We start from the raw sequence: 21,501 nt of genomic DNA on the forward strand, positions 1-21,501 counted from the left end.
AAAATAAAAAAAATTCTATCTTACAGCTTCGATTCTTATACAAGTTTTACAAAGATATGAAAAAAAAAAAACGGAAATGTGATTACTTAGAAGAAAAAATGCATAATATTTTTGTGTGATTGAATTATTAAATTTTCCTGGTGCGCCCTAATGACTTATCGGAGTGGTGGCCAGGTGGGATGATGAGAGCGCCAGTGGGGGAAATTTCATCGGCTCTCCCGTTCGCTCAATCAGTGATGTTGCTGATGTTCTGCTCCGTTGTTGCGGGTGAGTGATGTTGCGTGTTACATGTATTGATATTTTTGTGGTGGTGGATTCATAATGTTACCAATGTTGCTGTGTATTGTCTTGACTTGTTGCCAGCCACCGTGCAGAATGTTGCTGGGCCACTTACCAGTATGTTGCCGTAGTTATGTTGCGGGATTTTGTGTTCATGTGTGCTAGTAGATAATGTGTTGTGTCGTGTTCATGGATTTTACCTTGTGTATGCGTTTGCGTGTATTAGTGAAATATTCCTTGTGTTTTGCTCTGTTGATTATAGTTGTGTGCTGTTGTGTATCACGTATGTATTACTACCTCCAATTTTGTGCCAAACCAATTTTGTAAATCCTTGTGTGGATACTTGTCTCTTGGATCCTGATCCTTGAATTTTCGTACGTTGGTTGTTGTAGCTGTTGTTATACCCTTTATTCGTGCAATGATGTTTCTGCTGCTGTCTATATCGGGCTGACCTCGGTTGCGAAGTCGGTGTAAACTAGGTTGTGTACCTTTTTGTGTGGTGGTTTGATGTGTATAGTGTGAAGTTGCGTGTCTTGCCTTTGATGTTCGGGTTTGGTCTTATTTCCTTGTCGGTGTGATGTTGGTGACTTTTTGACTATGTTGTGTGCGCGTGTTTGTGTATGTGTTTGCGAAATTCTGGCGCTAATTCTTTCGGATGCTTTTGGCCAATAAAGCCTGGTTGGCTGCCCTTTTGGCCAGAAGCCAATCCCTTAATTGGACAATTGACCCCTTTTGTATGTGTGGTTGGTGTTTGTTGTTGTTTTGCGCGTTTTCTTCGACCAAATAACTTGTATCTTTTTGTATGTTTTGCGTGTGATTTTGTGTAAATTTTATGTGAAAAGAATGTCGCGGCCTTCGGCTGGCTTCGTGCGCTGCAAAAAGAGAACGCATATATATTTTCAAATATTTTTATTTTAAAGGATTTTTGTTTAAAATTGTTTCTGGATTTGAAAAAAAATTTAGTTATTTCGTTTCTCTTTTTTTCAATTTAAAATGACTTAACAAAAAAATATTTCAATTATCTCCTTTCTTCTTCTTTTAATCTACCTTTTGTTTGCATATGTGCTCGTGTACATATATATGTATATACCTATGTACGTGTAAGTGCACCTATGCATATTTTAATATTTATGAATTTTAAATTAAAACCAAATTCGATCGAATAAAAGTCAAATAAAATAAAAATTCACAACAAATATTTCGACGGGAATGCAAGTATTTACACCGAAAAACGGTCAAAATTTGAAAGAGAATTTTGGTCAAAAATGTTTAGCTTGATAATAGAGGAATGATTTTTGGATAAAAAGTGCCAAAGAAACATTTATGAAAATCTCTGCTTTCGCCGATTTAGCGATTCAAAACTATTTTTAATTCGATAATTTTTATTTTTTTTCTTGTATAAAATTCCGACAATAAAAGGGTTTACTAACAACTCTCTGGTTTCACAAAATTTACGAAAAAAAAAAATGTTTAGTTTCAAACAAAATTATTTAAATCAAGATTCAACAAAAATGTTCTAATAACAGGAAAAGGTTTAAAAAAATTTACGGGAAAAAACAAAGGTTTTTCAAAAAAAAAAAATTTTCAAATCTGACACTTTGACTTACCGGTGACTTTGCTGCTTTCTTGAGGGGATTTTTCCACGCCCAGTGGTGGCGATACTCCTTGCTCTGCGGTGCACCTAGGGAGGATTCCCTGGTATCAAGGTTCACTCTTATTTTTTTTTCGCTCGCGTTTACTTTTCGCGTGAAACCAACCTTTAAAAAATATTTTGTCACTCGCGCACCCACACTTTAAGGTGAACAAAACGCACTTTGAATATAAAACTTTTCACTTCACTTTTGGCACTAGTTAAGACCGCGAATTTTCGATTTTGAATGCTGTTGGTCAGCGGGACCCCCTTTTATACCCACTAAGCCTTGCGGCATTTAGGACACCGTAAGTCACGAATCGCCTTCCTGCTTTGGTTGAACCAATCCGCGTTCGCCCTTAGGTGGCACGCATATACACATATGTGCAAGCAACAGTTGAACCCACTCTCACAATCAAACATCCGCTTTGTTAATATCGTAAAGCGGATAAGGAGACTTGGTTAGCGGTTGCCTACACATCTGCTCATATACCCGCTTGCGTGTCGTCAGAGAAATCCTCAAAGGCTGTCGTTACAGGCTCTCATCCGCCGATGGTGCCTGCACCATGGAGCGTGTGCGTAAAGAAATTTATAACGCAGCCTTGGGTCGGTTTATAAGTGCAGGGCTAACGTGTGGCCTCGACCCACGACCTAATGCCGGGCTTCTAGTTCGCTTCTTACCTAACTTTTCACTAAAACATATACTACAACAACATGTATTTACTGCACTACAACAAAAATTAAATAAATTATCAAAAATCTAAACCTAACATCACCGGGTTCTAAAGCAAAAACTAACCTACAGTATCACAGATGGGTATCTTAATCCTATATCACAGTTTGAACTAAAACTAAATCACAGATTGGAGAAAATTAGTCTAGTTGCAAATGTATAAATGGATTAATATGTCAAGTTGGGAATGTATAATTAAATAAAAGTTAAGTCAAAACTGTATACATACATTAACAGGTCAACAAAACCTAAAATAATTGAATAAATAATTACAAAAAAAACTATAAAAGTGGATGTCAATTTTCTACGGGTCAAGTTTTTCAGGTACAAAGGTGAGTAATAAATAACATGCAACATTGAACATTAACTAACATCATGCCACAAATATGTCTTTAGCATGGTATACCCCGATTCTGTTTCCACTAACATCACCGAGTTCATACATCGAGTTACCTATTACTTTAAGTACTATGCATTTTACTTGTTTTGGGGCAAGTTTGGGATTATAGTTGTCGATTTGTGAACTCTGTTTAAAATTTCGGCGGTATACCACTTGTCCAATCTTAAACGTCACATCTCTACTTCGAGTGTTATATACCTTCTTGCTACGTTTGTGGGCTAACCTCAGCTCTTTCATAATATTATATCTAATCGCCTGAAGCTTATCTGATGTTAACTCTAGCTCGCAGTCCACATCCTTGACTGCGCCTAATTTTCGATACAATTCGTACGATGCACCATGTTGCACCATGGGCATACCAAACAACGCATAATACGGTGATGAGTTAATCGCCGAATGGATGACGCTTCGTAATGCAAAGGCCGCATCACTAATGTGTTTGTCCCAATTTTCTGGTTTTCGCCTACATATGACCTCACTATTTGCAATATTGATCGGTTGACCCTTTCTGCCGCGTTGCCTTGTGGCGAGTAGAACGCCGTTCTTACATGCGTCGTACCGTATCTTGCTAAAAATGATGTAAACATTTCTGAAACGAACTGTTTGCCATTGTCAGAGTGTACATAATCCGGTACACCAAACACATGAAAAACATACTGTTCTAAAAATTTTACAACTTCAGCTGAGGTTGCGCTACGCATGGGTTTCAAAAACACAAATTTCGAAAAGTGATCTAGACACACAAACACATAAACATTACCATCACATGTACGTGGGTATGGACCCATAAAATCTATAAATAAACGTTGAAAAGGGCGTTCAGTAACATGTTGTTTTCCCATCAACGATTTGTGGAAAGCATTTTGGGGTTTGTTGCCTTTACAGGTATCGCAACCTTTAATATATCTTTGTACATCTGTCACAAGTCCTGGCCAGTATTATCTTTCACGGATGTGCGCAAGGGTCTTGTGTATACCCCCGGTGCCTGCTGAAGGCGAGCAGTGCGATGCCTCTGCCAACCCAGAACGAAGTTCAGTAGGTACCCAAAGTTTCCAGGCATGGTCTCCTTGAAGCTCTTCCCCCTTGTCAAATTGCGACCGTCTATAAACGTATCCATCATATACGCACAGTTCCGGTAATTTGTCCTTGTTCGCTGTCACCGTGTCTATGAGTTCGTGGTACTCAGTCGTTTTAAATAAGGTGAATTTACGTCGATGTCCAGTGTTCTGTCGTTTACTAAAATTTCACTCATGTCGACCCTGAATAAAGCATCCGGCACTACATTTTGGGTGCCCTTACGGTGCTGGATGTCGAAATTGCAGCCTTGTAATTTTAAACTCCACCTTGCCAGCCGGCCAGACAAGTCCTTCTGACCCATCAACCACTTCAAGCTAGCATGGTCAGTTATTACCTTAAAGGGCAATCCCTCGATATAGGGCCGGAACCTCTTTATACTCAGGACCGCTGCATAACACTCTAGTTCCGTGATACTGTAGTTTCTTTGTGCCTTATTTAGTTTCGCAGATACGTAGGCAATCGGTAGTTCGTTTCCGTCCTCGTCTAGTTGGAAGAGTACCCCTCCGACTCCGTCCGTGGATGCGTCACATTGCACGTAAAAGCGCTTTTCAAAATCCGGATGTATTAACACCGGCGCAGATATTAATTTTTGCTTTAAGCAATCAAATGCTTACATCGCTTCGTCCGTCATTTTAAAAGATTTTATTTTGTCTTTAGTGAGGCAGTCGTGCAGCGGTGCTGCAATTGTCGCGTAATCTTGTATGAATCTGCGGTACCAGCCTGTCATCCCTAGGAACCGTCTGAGTTGCCTCGGTGTTCGGGGTTCAGGGAAGTCTCGCATCGCTGCCACCTTATTTAGATCCGTACGGATACATCCGTCGCCTACGACATAACCCAGATATCTTACTTCTTTAAAACAAAACTTACTCTTTTCAACGTTTATCGTCAATTTCGCATCACGAAGACATTTTGCAACACGGGACAACATATCTAAATTGGACGAAAAATTCTCGGAACAAACCAGTAGATCATCTAGGTACACAAACACAGATTCACGAAGATAAGCGGGGATGACCTTCTCCATTAAACGACACATTCGCTGTGCCGCGTTACACAGTCCAAAAGGCTTTACTGTGACAAGGTACAAAGGTCTACCAGGTACAGTGAAAGCAGTTTTCTCCCTAGACTTTCGCTCTAAAGGTATCTGCCAAAACGCGTATTTTAAATCAATGGCAGATATTTACCTGGTATTCTGAAGCCGACTTAGAATACCGTCTATATATGGGAGTGGGTAGGCGTCTTTGATGTTGCGATCATTTAATTTGCGGGCGTCCAAACATAGGCGATTTTTAGTTCCTTTGATGACGAGTGAGACGGGGGAATTCCAGCAACTGTTGCTCTCTTCAATAACGCCCATCTCCAACATCCTGTCCAGTTCTGCGAATATTAATTTTTGAATTGCCGGAGAAATAGGGTAGTGGCGCTTCTTCACAGGAAGGTTCTCATCCGTCACCTCGATGACGTGCTCCTCTACATCGGTCTTACCCAACCCAAATATTGCGAAGGAAGGAAACTGTGCTTTTACACGATCCAAAGCTACAGTTTCTTCGGGACTCAAATCATGTTGCACCGCATCGAATGATAAGTCACCATCCGCAGGAGTAAGCTCTGATACGACAGAAACCTTTGATTGGATTTGGGGCCCCCTACTGACTACATTAAGCTGGAAGGCTTTCCAGAAATCGATCCCTAGATTGACCTCTTGTTGTAGCCCAGGCACTATCAGAAATTCCAGCTCCCGAGTGGTACTATCCCAGAGTACTGGAAGAGTCACTGCACCGACAACCGCGGTTTCACCCCCATTGGCTGTCTTCACATTTTGACCCTGAATCGGCAGAATCAGGCTTTCCTTCCCTTCGAGTAACTTATGGGTGTTTTTCCCCAAGCAGCTTGCCCCGGCCCCGGAATCTAAGAGCGCGAGCACCTCGCGTCCACCGATCTCCGTTTTGGCGAACAACCTATTATCACCCTGCACAGTAACTATGGTCGAAATAATTTTTTTTCTAATCCTGTTGAAAATCTTGTGTTTTTCCCGCATCTTCCGTATTTTTTCGACATTTTTCTTCTTTTTTTAGCCTTGATCTCTTCGCAGAATATTCTTCTCCTTGCTTCCTCATACCTCAACTTCCTAATATGTAAACTATCTCTAACTAGCTCAACTTTCTTCTTTTCCTCTACTTTTTTCTTTACCTCGTTCTCTCTATCTCTTTTTAAAATTTCTATCTGCCTATCTCCAATTAATTCCCCGGGCGATCATGGTTTGAGGCAGAGCTCCCGGACATCTCTGCCAACGCCCTGTTTCCCGCCTCTGGTTTAAAGACACAAAAGGACGAATCACCTCCACACGCAAAGCATTTCATAAAGTGGAAATTCGACTTGCACTTTGTGTCTTTTGCTGCTTCTGCCGGGTTCTTCAAATAGAAATCCACCGGCATGCCACAAGCATAACACAACATAAGCTGAAACGGGGAGGGACAAAACAATTGGTTTTGGACAGGACTAACATTTTGACTATGGACATTGGACGACGAACTTGCGACAGGACTGGGAAAATTGGTTGGGATATTGGGTTTAGGATGGTTTTGTGTGACAGGGGCACGAGACGTATTCTTACTAACCCCTAAATTCCTATTGTCTTTGTTGAACGCCTCTATGCTAAACTCACTCTCCTGAACTTTTGACCAATCTACGTTGTTTGTCCCTAACTCGCTGACTGGCTTCGCCCTGGACCTGTTTTCCTTAATTAACTTTTCCGCCTTCTTGCATTCGGCCTTCAACTCCGCCAATGTCTCCGTCTTTGTCGCGAATGTCAGATTGGCCAGATATGACTTTAGGTTGCCCTTAATAATTTTGACCAGCTCGTTCTCCGGGATCCTTTGCCTCAGTCGGAACGTTAGGTCGTGGACGTCAGCATAGTATTCGTCGAAGCTCTCTTGGGGCTGCTGCTTCCGCTCCATAATCTCGCGTATTACCTTGTAGTCTGACTCTGCCGACTTAAATTGAGATAAAATTTCCCTCTTCAACCCAAAATAGTCAAACGACTCATCATCGGCGTGATCTTCCAGCACCTGCCAATACCACTTGAGAGCGGGCCCTGAAACTAGACAGTGAAAATCGGAAAACAACTGCTGATAAGACAATTGGTATTGTACGCGCATTCGTTCCAACCTGAAAACAAAACTTTGCACTTCATCCCCTTTGCTGACCCGTCGAACTTAAGCCATTTGTCTAAATCTACTTTTTTCGCCCAGAATAGCTGGAGTGGCCGGTGCCTCTATCTCTGTGGTTCGCGGCCTTGCAGGTTCGTGGTGATATCCCGATTTTGTCCTGGCGTGGACGTGTTCGGTGGAGGAGCTGATGCAGGAGCGCGCATAGATGTCTCCTCATGAGCGACACGATTGCTAAGAGTGGATATATCCTCCCTTACCTTTCGCACTTCGCCCATGTGATGATTCATCTCAGCGTTCTGCTGCATCATCACCTCCATCATACGTCCTAGCTGGTCGATGCGCTCTTCTAATGCCTTCTAATGCTTCTTCGATGCCTGCGTGCGCCTGTCTCCGCCAGTCCCCGCTGCACCTGCCCTGGGGTCTTGTATCCTTTCACCTCCAACAGCTCCATCCTCTGTGTCCGATATTTCCAACAATCTTTCCAATTTCTGTGAAAAATTCAGCGAGCGATCTGACGTGTTTATGACAACCCTATCAGTAACCGAAACCTCTGCTTGCCCAAATACCCTAGCAGTGCAAAGATTCCAGAGGTCTATTGGGACGAAATCGGCTGGTAATTCGATGCCTGTGTCGATTTTATTGAATAAGGACCCTACCACCTCGTTCTCCAAACCCCTTGCTACGCTACGTGTAATTCGCCTGTTGCTTTCTAACAGTCCTAAAACCCTCTTTGGAATCGCCCCCTGGTCCTAGGACTTGTCCATAAACTAAGGGACTGGTATCAAAAGGGAGTCCGCAACCCGACTACCGAAACGTAATGAAAAAAAAAATACAAACTCCAAAGTTGGACAAAGGAAACTTGGCTTTTGTACAGCAAAAAAAAAATTTTTTTAATTCAACGGTTATTTCACCTATGGATTTATTTCTTAAATCGGAGTTAAAAAAAATTTGAAATAAACAGTCGCAATTCAAATGATAAAGATGGTATGAAAGAAATATATGTATGTGTGGACATATGTATATAAGAAGTGTATAAAAAAGATACTTATGTGTATAAAGGGTAAAAAAAAATATATGTGCAAAATTCAAAAATGGACAATTCTTAAAGTATATGTATGTATATGTATTTAAAAGGGTAAAATTCAAAGAGGCAAAGAAATTCAAAATAAATAGCCTCGATAAAAACCTTTGACGGTGTACCGATATATATATATAAAACGCTTGTCTGATATTAATAAAAAAAACTAAAAACAGAAAAACTGTATTTCAATAATTGTTTTGAGTTTAACAAAACTGTTGCGCAGAATGACAGCAAAAATGCAAACCAAAAAAAAAAAAACGAATTCAAGAAAAATTCTTAAAAATATACTTATAAAAAAATTTCCAATATAATAATATTAAATTTTTCAATGACTTCTTCGAAACGCTAGAGAAGCTCTAAAAGACAATTGTTGTAGACCAAACCTCAAAGAGTAGCAAAAAAACCAGGGAAATGTATAAAAATTCAGAAAACTGTTTCCTGGAATACGTTTGTGTTTCAAAATAACTTAAAACGCAATAATATTAAATTGTAAAAAAAAATTTATAAAAAAGTAATAAAACTTCAAACAAGTGTTAAAAAAGTAATAATATACCTGTTTGTTTACAAAAAAAAACTCCAAAGTATAAATGATAAAAAAACTATAAGACAAATGTAAAAATCTCAGTATGATTAAGTATTTTAAATTAAGTTTCCAAATGAAATTTTAAACTTTCTGAAATATATTGTGGTACTGTTGGTGCATTTGGTGTTGTCCTCGCCTGATGGGCTCTGTGGGTAGTTGAGTAAAGTAATGAAGTATTCTGTCCAAAGTCAAAGTCAGCTAATCCCCTCTTAATTGTGAAATGTGGCACTACAGCGTCTTAAGAACTAGCACAAGACGTGGTTGCCACAATTCCCCCTTTACCCTGTCAAAGATCTACCCCCTGCAAACGTACAAAAACCTCACATTCGTACGGTGCTGGACCACACGCATGGCAGCTGATGTAGCTTGCAACAAAACAAAAACAAAAAAATTATCGTCTTAAAGTACTGCCGATGACTTCTGATACCACTTTTCAAAAACGTTGGAGTTGTTAAAGGGAACTCAGAAATCACCCCCACTGGTTTGTCACTTGGGCACATATCTCTCGTTGCTGACAACTAGCGATGTTGCCCTCGTGACCCTAAATCTGTCCGCGAGAAGGAAAATTAAGAAAACAGATGAGGTAGTGAAAAGCTAAAAAACATAGTATACTGAAAAGCAACTTGAGGTGAACGAAAAGAAAAATTGGAAAGTAAAAGAAACGAAATATGGGAAAAATTGGAAATTACTAGTGGGCTATATCGTTGGGCGCCATTGTTACGTAACTGCCTGGTGCGGGAGAGGAGGAGTGGCGGGTTGGCATGGTAATAGCCCGGCTGAGGCTCGTCGGCTTTGAGGCGCGGTTCTTGCCACTTCTCCTTTCCCAACAGTTGCATAGCAAAATTTAGGTTCATGCCTGGGGAAAGAATTTAAACAAGGGAGGAAAAAGAAATATAGTAAAGCGGGAGAAAACCTGTCCGAGTCAGGTGGAGCCTTCCCACCACTCCTGTTCACATGATGTGATCAGCCATCGAACTCTACTATGGCTCCGCTTCCCGAGTAGAGTTCCCTTAGACCTGACTAATGTCCGCCTTTAGGTACGTAAGTATCTTCCATCCTTCCCCTCAACTACCCCAACTTACCTTCAGTTGCCGCAAGGGCAACACCTACACCAACAACGAAACTGCCTTTAGCCAGACATGTTGTATCTGAAATTCCCTATGTATGAAAAATAATAATCCTCAACCCATATAATAATAACATATCTGGATGATTTCATAAAATAATACCAAATTCTTTATTAGTATACAACTCACGTAAAAATTTAAATATCCAAAAATAAATCTTCCTAACTTAATGGTTTAACCCAAGAAACGAAATTCAATTCTTGTAGCGATCATCAATTGACAGCTTACCCCAACAAAAGTTATTCCTAATTATTTTATTTCAAAAGCAAAAAAAATTATAATTTATCATTATTCAACTAAGTCCTATAAATTAACTTTCAAAAATTCTTATCTTGCTTAACATTCCTTGCACAAAGCCTATGTATGCAAATTCAATTTCCTTTAAATATGTACATACTGTAACGAATTTTACTTGCAAATCCTCTTATTTGCAATCCTCTGCTAAGTTCGAATCACTAAACTGTTGAATAAATAACTCCAATATTGAATAATGTAAAAATCGCCTTTATTAAAGTACTTCACAATGACACTTATACTTTGCTACTCGCTGGCTTAATAACCAAACTGATTGATAACTCAAATTGAACTCTACTATTGGCCGCCAGATCGCATGCTTAATCAATAACTGATTGATTGCTCAACTCAAACTGAGTTACTTTTTACTCGCTTGTGCCGCTTTTATAGTTTACGCTGCATACATCTAGGCTCTTCGATTTCCAGAACTTACCAACTATTTCGAGTGTTTATAGTTCTCATATAGTTTCTACTTGTTTACAATTTTCTACTTTTCAGCGTCTCTCAGATGTATGTGAGTTTGTAGTTTACAGTCTCTCGCACACACATAGGCGTATAAGTAAATGCATCTGTGTGTGACATCTCTTTCGGCTGCATATATGTGTAAACATGATTTGATTATTGACGTACTTGGCATGGCCTTAGCATCGCCTTAGTGATGGTATAGCTTAGTGATGCTAATATCCGTGACAATACATACATACAAATGTGTACGTTTAGTTATTAAAGAAAAATAAATATATGTACCTGTGGTGTATATATGTTATTATATTAGCGTGAACTCACCTCGCTTTTGTCAACCGGGTTTGGTACCAAAGACGGCGTATTAAGCTGAAAGTGAAGAAAAATATACAACAACAATACATGTAGGGTACTCAGTTACTAGGGCATTGACCGAATAACCAAGATCAAGGACAGTTTTAGTTCTTGGTCTTTTTGATGTTTAAGTTTTCTTTTAGTTTCGATTTTTACTTCGGTTGCGCGGACGTAAAAAAATATGAATTTTTGTGGAATAAAAAAATTTAAGAAAAAATAATCGCGCGAGTACATTAAGTGAAAAATAAAAAAGTTAAGCACAATCACAAAAAGTGAAAAAAAGAAAATATTAATTGAATTTAAAGTTCATGACCGTGAACAGATGTATTCACTGCAAAAAAAAAATCTCCATAATATTGCTAATCGCTGATGATCAAAAGAAACAAATTAAAATTCATAACTTTGACAAATTAAAAAAAAATGTTTACAAAAATAAAAGAAATTTGTGTGCAAAAGTGGAATGAGTAAGTTTCATTAGAAGTGACTAACTCAATTAATGTAATTAAGAAAAAATTCTACTACAAAAGTCTAAAAATTCTTATTGTAAACAAAGCAGAAGAAAAATCCCAAAGAGAATATCTAAATGAAGCCTACTTATGACCTTTTGCACACAAGCGACTGCTTATGTAAACTAATTAAAAAGAAAACGCAATCAGTAGAAAAAAATTCAAAAGCAAATAAATTTTGCAAAAATAAAAAAAAATTCTGTCTTACAGCTTCGATTCTTATACAAGTTTTACAAAGATATGAAAAAAAACGCAAATGTGATTACTTAGAAGAAAAAATGCATAATATTTTTGTGTGATTGAATTCTTAAATTTTCCTGGTGCGCCCTAATGACTTATCGGAGTGTATGGCTGGAGGGATGATGAGAGCGCCAGTGGGGGAAATTTCATCGGCTCTCTCGTTCGCTCAATCAGTGATGTTGCTGATGTTCTGCTCCGTTGTTGCGGGTGAGTGATGTTGCGTGTTACATGTATTGATATTTTTGTGGTGGTGGATTCATAATGTTACCAATGTTGCTGTGTATTGTCTTGACTTGTTGCCAGCCACCGTGCAGAATGTTGCTGGGCCACTTACCAGTATGTTGCCGTAGTTATGTTGCGGGATTTTGTGTTCTGCGTGCTAGTAGATAATGTGTTGTGTCGTGTTCATGGATTGTACCTTGTGTATGCGTTTGCGTGTATTAGTGAAATATTCCTTGTGTTTTGCTCTGTTGATTATAGTTGTGTGTTGTTGTGTATCACGTATGTATTATTACCTCCAATTTTGTGCCAAACCAATTTTGTAAATCCTTGTGTGGATCCTTGTCTCTTGGATCCTGATCCTTGAATTTCTCGTACGTTGGTTGTTGTAGCTGTTGTTATACCCTTTATTCGTGCAATGATGTTTCTGCTGCTGTCTATATCGGGCTGACCTCGGTTGCGAAGTCGGTGTAAACTAGCTTGTGTACCTTTTTGTGTGGTGGTTTGATGTGTATAGTGTGAAGTTGCGTGTCTTGCCTTTGATGTTCGGGTTTGGTCTTATTTCCTTGTCGGTGTGATGTTGGTGACTTTTTGACTATGTTGTGTGTGCGTGTTTGTGTATGTGTTTGCGAAATTCTGGCGCTAATTCGTTAGGATGCTTTTGGCCAATATAGCCTCGTTGGCTGCCCTTTTGGCCAGAAGCCAATCCCTTAATTGGACAATTGACCCCTTTTGTATGTGTGGTTGGTGTTTGTTGTTGTTTTGCATGTTTTCTTCAACCAAATAACTTGTATCTTTTTGTATGTTTTTGCGTGTGATTTTGTGTAAATTTTATGTGAAAAGAATGTCGCGGCCTTCGGCTGGCTTCGTGCGCTGCAAAAAGAGAACGCATATATATTTTCAAATATTTTTATTTTAAAGGATTTTTGTTTAAAATTGTTTCGGGATTTGAAAAAAAATTTAGTTATTTCGTTTCTCTTCTTTTCAATTTAAAATGACTTAACAAAAAAAAATATTTCAATTATCTCCTCTCTTCTTCTTCTTTTAATCTATCTTTTGTTTGCATATGCGCTCGTGTACATATATATGTATATATACCTATGTACATGTAAGTGCACCTATGCATATTTTAATATTTATGAGTTTTAAATTAAAACCAAATTCGATTGAAGAAAAGTCAAATAAAATAAAAATTCACAACAAATATTTCGACGGGAATGCAAGTATTTACACCGAAAAACGGTCAAAATTTGAAAGGGAATTTTGGTCAAAAATGTTTAGCTTGATAATAGAGGAATGATTTTTGGATAAAAAGTGCCAAAGAAACATTTATGAAAAACTCTACTTTCGCCGATTTAGCGATTCAAAACTATTTTTAATTCAATAATTTTTATGTTTTTTTTCTTGTATAAAATTCCGACAATAAAAGGGTTTACTAACAACTCTCTGGTTTCACAAAATTTACGAAAAAAAAAATGTTTAGTTTCAAACAAAATTATTTAAACCAAGACTCAACAAAAATGTTCTAATAACAGGAAAAGGTTTAAAAAAATTTACGGGAAAAAAACAAAGGTTTTTCAAAAAAAAAATTTTTCAAATCTCACACTTTGACTTACCGGTGACTTTGCTGCTTTCTTGAGGGGATTTTTCCACGCCCAGTGGTGGCGATACTCCTTGCTCTGCGGTGCACCTAGGTAGGATTCCCTGGTATCAAGGTTCACTCTTATTTTTTTTCGCTCGCGTTTAATTTTCGCGTGAAACCGACCTTTAAAAAATATTTTGTCACTCGCGCACCCACACTTTAAGGTGAACAAAAGGCACTTTGAATATAAAACTTTTCACTTCACTTTTGGCACTAGTTAAGACCGCGAATTTTCGATTTTGAATGCTGTTGGTCAGCGGGACCCCCTTTTATACCCACTAACCTTGCGGCATTTAGGACACCGTAAGTCACGAATCGCCTTCCTGCTTTGGTTGAACCAATCCGCGTTCGCCCTTAAGCGGCACGCATATACACATATGTGCAAGCAACAGTTGAACCCACTCTCACAATCAAACATCCGCTTTGTTAATTTCGTAAAGCAGATAAGGAGACTTGGTTAGCGGTTGCCTACACATCTGCTCATATACCCGCATGCGTGTCGTCAGAGAAATCCTCAAAGGCTGTCGTTACAGGCTCGCATCCGCCGATGGTGCCTGCATCATGGAGCGTGTGCGTAAAGAAATTCATAACGCAGCCTTGGGTCGGTTTATAAGTCCAGGGATAATGTGTGGCCTCGACCCACGACCTAATGCCGGGCTTCTAGTTCACTTCTTACCTAACTTTTCACTAAAACATATACTACAACAACATGTATTTACTGCACTACAACAAAAATTAAATAAATTATCAAAAATCTAAACCAAACATCACTGGGTTCTCAAGCAAAAACTAACCTACCGTATCACAGATGGGCATCTTATTCCTATATCACAGTTTGAACTAAAACTATATCACAGATTGAAGAAAATTAATCTAGTTGCAAATTTACAAATGGATTAATATGTCAAGTTGGGAATGTATAATTAAATAAAAGTTAAGTCAAAACGGTATACTTACATTAACAGGTCAACAAAAACTAAAATAATTGAATAAATAATTACAAAAAAAACTATAAAAATGGATGTCAATTTTCTACGGGTCAAGTTTTACAGGTACAAAGGTGAGTAATAAATAACATGCAACATTGAACATTAACTAACATCATGCCACAAATATGTCTTTAGCATGGTATACCCCGATTCTGTTTCCACTAACATCACCAAGTTCATACATCGAGTTACCTATTACTTTAAGTACTATGCATTTTACTTGTTTTGGGGCAAGTTTGGGATTATAGTTGTCGATTTGTGAACTCTGTTTAAAATTTCGGTGGTATACCACTTGGCCAATCTTAAACGTCACATCCCTACTTCGAGTGTTATATACCTTCTTGCTACGTTTGTGGGCTAACCTCAGCTCTTTCATAATATTATTTCTAATCGCCTGATGCTTATCTGATGTTAACTCTAGCTCGCAGTCCACATCCTTGACTGCGCCTAATTTTCGATACAATTCGTACGATGCACCATGTTGCACCATGGGCATACCAAACAACGCATAATACGGGGATGAGTTAATCGCCGAATGGATGACGCTTCGTAATGCAAAGGCCGCATCACTAATGTGTTTGTCCCAATTTTCTGGTTTTCGCCTACATATGACCTCACTATTTGCAATATTGATCGGTTGACCCTTTCTGCCGCGTTACCTTGTGGCGAGTAGAACGCCGTTCTTACATGCGTCGTACCGTATCTTGATAAAAATGATGTAAACATTTCTGAAACGAACTGTTTGCCATTGTCAGAGTGTACATACTCCGGTGCCTGCAGAAGGCGAGCAGTGCGATGCCTCCGCCAACCCAGAACGAAGTTCAGTAGGTACCCAAAGTTTCCAGGCATGGTCTCCTTGAAGCCCTTCCCCCTTGTCAAATTGCGTCCGTCTAAAAACGTATCCATCAGATACGCACAGTTCCGGTAATTTGTCCTTGTTCGCTGTCACCGTGTCTATGAGTTCGTGGTACTCAGTCGTTTTAAATAAGGTGAATTTACGTCGATGTCCAGTGTTCTGTCGTTTACTAAAATTTCACTCATGTCGACCCTGAATAAAGCATCCGGCACTACATTTTGGGTGTCCTTACGGTACTGGATGTCGAAATTGAAGCCTTGTAATTTTAAACTCCACCTTGCCAGCCGGCCAGACAAGTCCTTCTGGCCCATCAACCACTTCAAGCTGGCATGGTCAGTTATTACCGTAAAGGGCAATCCCTCGATATAGGGCCGGAACCTCTTTATACTCAGGACCGCTGCATAACACTCTAGTTCCGTGATACTGTAGTTTCTTTGTGCCTTATTTAGTTTCGCAGATACGTAGGCAATCGGTCGTTCGTTTCCGTCCTCGTCTAGTTGGAAGAGTACCCCTCCGACTCCGGCGCAGATATTAATTTTTGCTTTAAGCAATCAAATGATTGCATCGCTTCTTCCGTCATTTTAAAAGATTTAATTTTGTCTTTAGTGAGGCAGTCGTGCAACGGTGCTGCAGTTGTCAGGTAATCTTGTATGAATCTGCGGTACCAGCCTGTCATCCCTTGGAACCGTCTGAGTTGCCTCGGTCTTCGGGGTTCAGGGAAGTCTCGCATCGCTGCCACCTTATCTAGATCCGTACGGATACACCCGTCGCCTACGACATAACCCAGATACCTTACTTCTTTAAAACAAAACTTACTCTTTTCAACGTTTATCGTCAATTTCGCATCACGAAGACATTTTGCAACACGGGAAAACATATCTAAATGGGACGAAAAATTCTCGGAACAAACCAGTAGATCATCTAGGTACACAAACACAGATTCACGAAGATAAGCGGGGATGACCTTGTCCATTAAACGACATATTCGCTGTGCTGCGTTGCTCAGTCCAAAAGGCATTACTGTGAAAAGGTACAAAGGTCTACCAGGTACAGTGAAAGCAGTTTTCTCCCTGGACTTTCGCTCTAAAGGTATCTGCCAAAACGCGTATTTTAAATCAATGGCAGATATGTACCTGGTATTCTGAAGCCGACTTAGAATACCGTCTATATGTGGGAGTGGGTAGGCGTCTTTGATGGTGCGATAATTTAATTTGCGGGCGTCCAAACATAGGCGATTATTAGTTCCTTTGATGACGAGTGAGACGGGGGAATTCCAGCAACTGTTGCTCTCTTCAATAACGCCCATCTCTAACATCCTGTCCAGTTCTGCGAATATTAATTTTTGAATTGCCGGAGAAATAGGGTAGTGGCGCTTCTTCACAGGAAGGTGCTCATCCGTCACCTCGATGACGTGCTCCTCTACATCGGTCTTACCCAAACCAAATATTGCGAAGGAAGGAAACTGTGCTTTTCCACGATCCAAAGCTACAGTTTCTTCGGGACTCAAATCATATTGCACCGCTTGGAATGATAAGTTACCATCCGCAGGAGTAAGCTCTGATACGACATAAACCTTTGATTGGATTTGGGGCCCCCTACTGACTACATTAAGCTGGAAGGCTTTCCAGAAATCGATACCTAGATAGACCTCTTGTTGTAGCCCAGGCACTATCAGAAATTCCAGCTCCCGAGTGTTACTATCCCAGAGTACTGGAAGAGTCAATGCACCAACAACCGCGGTTTAACCCCCATTGGCTGTCTTCACATTTTGACCCTGAATCGGCAGAAGCAGGCTTTCCTTCCCTTCGCGTAACTTATGGGCGTTTTTCCCCAAGCAGCTTGCCCCGGCCCCGGAATCTAAGAGCGCGAGCACCTCGCGTCCACCGATCTCCGTTTTGGCGAACAACCTATTATCACCCTGCACAGTAACTATGGTCGAAATAATTTTTTTTCTAATCCTCTTGAAAATCTTGTGTTTTTCCCGCATCTTCCGTATTTTTTCGAAATTTTTCTTCTTTTTTTTAGCCTTGATCTCTTCGCAGAATATTCTTCTCCTTGCTTCCTCATACCTCAACTTCCTAATATGTAAACTATCTCTAACTGGCTCAACTTTCTTCTTTTCCTCTACTTTTTCCTTTACCCCGTTCTCTCTATCGCTTTTTAAAATTTCTATCTGCCTATCTCCAATTAATTCCCCGGGCGATCCTGGTTTGAGGCAGAGCTCCCGGACATCTTTGCCAACGCCCGGTTTCCCGCCTCTGGTTTAAAGACACAAAAGGACGAATCAGCTCCACACGCAAAGCATTTCATAAAGTGGAAATTCGACTTGCACTTTGTGTCTTTTGCTGCTTCTGTCGGGTTCTTCAAATAGAAATCCACCGACATGCCACAAGCATAACACAACATAAGGTGAAACGGGGAGGGACAAAACAATTGGTTTTGGACAGGACTAACATTTTAACTATGGACATTGGACGACGAACTTGCGACAGGACTGGGAAAATTGGTTGGGATATTGGGTTTAGGATGGTTTTGTTTGACAGGGACACGAGACATATTCTTATTAACCCCTAAATTCCTATTGTCTTTGTTGAAAGCCTCTATGCTAAACTCACTCTCCTGACCTTCTGACCAATCTACGTTCTTTGTCCCTAACTCGCTGACTGGCTTCGCCCTGTACCTGTTTTCCTTAATTAATTTTCCGCCCTCTTGCATTCGGCCTTCAACTCCGTCGTCGAAGCTCTCTTGGGGCTGCTGCTTCCGCTCCATAATCTCGCGTATTACCTCGTAGTCTGACTCTGCCGACTTAAATTGAGATAAAATTTCCCTCTTCAACCCAAAATAGTCAAACGACTCATCATCGGCGTGATCTTCCAGCATCTGCCAATACCACTTGAGAGCGGGCCCTGAAACTAGACAGTGGAAATCGGAAAACAACTGCTGATAAGACAACTGGTATTGTACGCGCATTCGTTCCAACCTGAAAACCAAACTTTCCACCGTCATCCCCTTTGCTGACCCGTCGAACTTAAGGTGCTATTTGTCTAAATCTACTTTATTTCGCCCAGAATAGCTGGAGTGGCCGGTGCCTGTATCTGTGTGGTTCGCGGCCTTGCAGGTTCGTGGTGATATCCCGATTTTGTCCTGGCGTGGACGTGTTCGGTGGAGGAGCTGATGCAGGAGCGCGCATAGATGTCTCCACATGAGCGACACGATTGCTAAGAGTGGATATATCCTCCCTTACCTTTCGCACTTCGCCCATGTGATGATTCATCTCAGCGTTCTGTTGCATCATCACCTCCATCATACGTCCTAGCTGGTCGATGCGCTCTTCTACCGATGCCTGCGTGCGCCTGTCTACGCCAGTCCCCGCTGCACCTGCCCTGGGGTTTTGTATCCCTTCACCTCCAAAAGCTCCATCCTCTGTGTCCGACATTTCCAACAATCTTTCCAATTTCTGTGAAAAATTCAATGAGCGACGTGTTTATGACAACCCTATCAGTAACCGAAACCTCTGCTTGCCCAAATACCCTAGCAGTGCAAAGATTCCAGAGGTCTATTGGAAAGAAATCGGCTGGTAATTCGACGCCTGTGTCGATTTGATTGAATAAGGACCCTACCACCTCGTTCTCCAAACCCCTTGCTACGCTACGCGTAATTCGCCTGTTGCTTCCTAACCGTCCTAAAACCCTCTTTGGAATCACCCCCTGGTCCTTGGACTTGTCCATAAACTAAGGGACTGGTATCAAAAGGGAGTCCGCAACCTGACTACCGAAAACGTAATGAAACGAAAAATGAGTCAGACTTCAAAGTCGTAAGGAGAAAACTTGAAACCCAAAAACTAATACTTTTCCCCCAAGGTTATACAAAAATGACCAATCAAATGAAAATAATTCAAACTTGGTACTTTACCTATGAATTTATTGAAAAAAAAAACTCGAAACAAACAAGGCATGCACGGGAAAATTCAAACGTAGAGGATATGTACGTGTGTATATATATGTATATATCCAAATAGGTAAATAAAATAAAAAGAAAATAATGATAAATGTGTAATTCAAAAAAATTGGAACTTTCTTAAGCATATATATGTATGTGTATGTGTATTTGTGTATAGGTATATGTATGTGTCCAAAAATTCAAAAAAGGCAAAATTCGAAAGCTAAAAATTACATGTATATTCGTACCTATGTATTAGTATGTATATGCGTATAAAAAAATTGTTTTCAACAAAATTCATGAATAGATTACTCTCTCAATGTAGGTGACGAGAAAGTGCATAAAGATAAAAATAAAATTCACTTTTAATCGTTAAAATATAAAAATTCGAAAAAAATAAATTAATAAAAAAATAATGAGCAAATAAACAGTATAGTTACAAATTGTTTGTTTAAGTTTTAGTATAGATAAAAAACTTAAAAAGAAAAAGATCCAAAAAAAACCTTCCGAGAGTTGAAATTAAAATGAAAGAAAAATCATAAAAAAATCAAAAAAAAAAAAATTGTAATCAACAATCTCCTCGATTTATACTCAAACCATTAACTGGAAAGTTGTAGTAAAAAAATTTATTGCAAAATATATATGGAAATTCTGAAAGTATAAATGATACAAAACTAAATGAAAAAAAAAAAATGTAAGCATCTCAGTATGACTAAGTATTTTAAATTAAGTTTCCGAATGAAATTTTAGACTTTCTGAAATATATTGTGGTAGTGTTGGTGCATTCGGGTGTTGTCCTCGCCTGATGGGTTCTGTGGGTAGTTGAGCAAAGTAATGAAGTATTCTGTCCAAAGCTAATCTCTTCTTAATTGTGAAATGTGGCACTACAGCGTCTTAGGAACTAGCACAAGACGTGGTTGCCACAATTCCCCCTTTTACCCTGTCAAATTATCTACCCCTGCAAACGTACAAAAACCTCACATTCGTACGGTGCTGGACCATACGCATGGCAGCTGATGTAGCTTGCAACAAAACAAAAACAAAAAAAAATTATTGTCTTAAAGTACTGCTTATGACTTCTGATACCACTTTTCAAAAAAGTTGGAGTTCTTAAAAGGAACTCAGAAATCACCGCCAGCACTCCCCCACTGGTTTGTCATTTGGGTACATATATCTCGATGCTGACAACAAGTGATGTTGCCCTCGTGACCCTGAATCTGTCCGCGAGAAGGAAAATTATGAAAAAAGATAAGGCAGTGAAAAGCTGAAACTAGTATACTGAAAAGCAAGTTGAGGTGAACGAAAAAAAAAATTGGAAAGTAAAAGAAACGAAATATGGGAAAAATTTAAAATTACTAGTGGGCTATATCGTTGGGCGCCATTGTTACGTAACTGCCTGGTGCGGGAGAGGAGGAGTGGCGGAGTGGCATGGTAGTAGCCCGGCTGAGGCTCGTCGGCTTTGAGGCGCGGTTTTTGCCACTTCTCCTTCCCCAACAGTTACATAGTAAAATTGAGTTCATGCCTGAGGGAAAGTATCTAAACAAAGTAAAGAAAAATAAATATAGGAAAGCGGGAGAAAACCTGTCCGAGTCAGGTGGAGCCTTCCCACCCCTCCTGTTCACGAGATGTGAACAGCCTTTGGACTCTACTATGGCTCCGCTTCCCGAGTAGAGTCCCCTTAAACCTGCATAATGTTCGTTTCTAAGTCTTTACGTCTCTTCCATTACTTACTCAAATACCCACAAGGCAATACCTGCACCAACAACTTGCAGCTTTTAGCCAGACATGGTTTACTTATGTCTTACCTAAAAAGATCACAAATTCAGCCCATGTATGCAAACAAAAATTAATTATGCAACACTTTCGTTTCCAAGTGACAACTTATTGATATAAACTATTTTAAAAAAAAATGTATATTGA

General features: G+C 39.7%; 1 long non-coding RNA gene and 1 pseudogene across 1 annotated transcript; one reads left to right on the top strand and one right to left on the bottom strand.

Moving 5' to 3' along the window:
- The first annotated feature begins 1,774 nt into the window (after nt 1–1,774).
- LOC137252801 (phosphoacetylglucosamine mutase pseudogene) overlaps nt 1,775–21,501 on the top strand; it is a 230,522-nt pseudogene continuing 210,795 nt past the window's right edge.
- LOC137252802 (uncharacterized) lies at nt 11,959–14,025 on the bottom strand. The gene is made up of 2 exons (XR_010953661.1): nt 13,772–14,025; nt 11,959–13,028 (listed from the first exon to the last, which is right to left on the bottom strand). It is a non-coding gene; the product is annotated as an uncharacterized lncRNA (long non-coding RNA).

This window comes from Eurosta solidaginis, chromosome 5 (assembly GCF_040869045.1).
Source record: "Eurosta solidaginis isolate ZX-2024a chromosome 5, ASM4086904v1, whole genome shotgun sequence".
Lineage (NCBI taxonomy): Eukaryota > Metazoa > Arthropoda > Insecta > Diptera > Tephritidae > Eurosta > Eurosta solidaginis.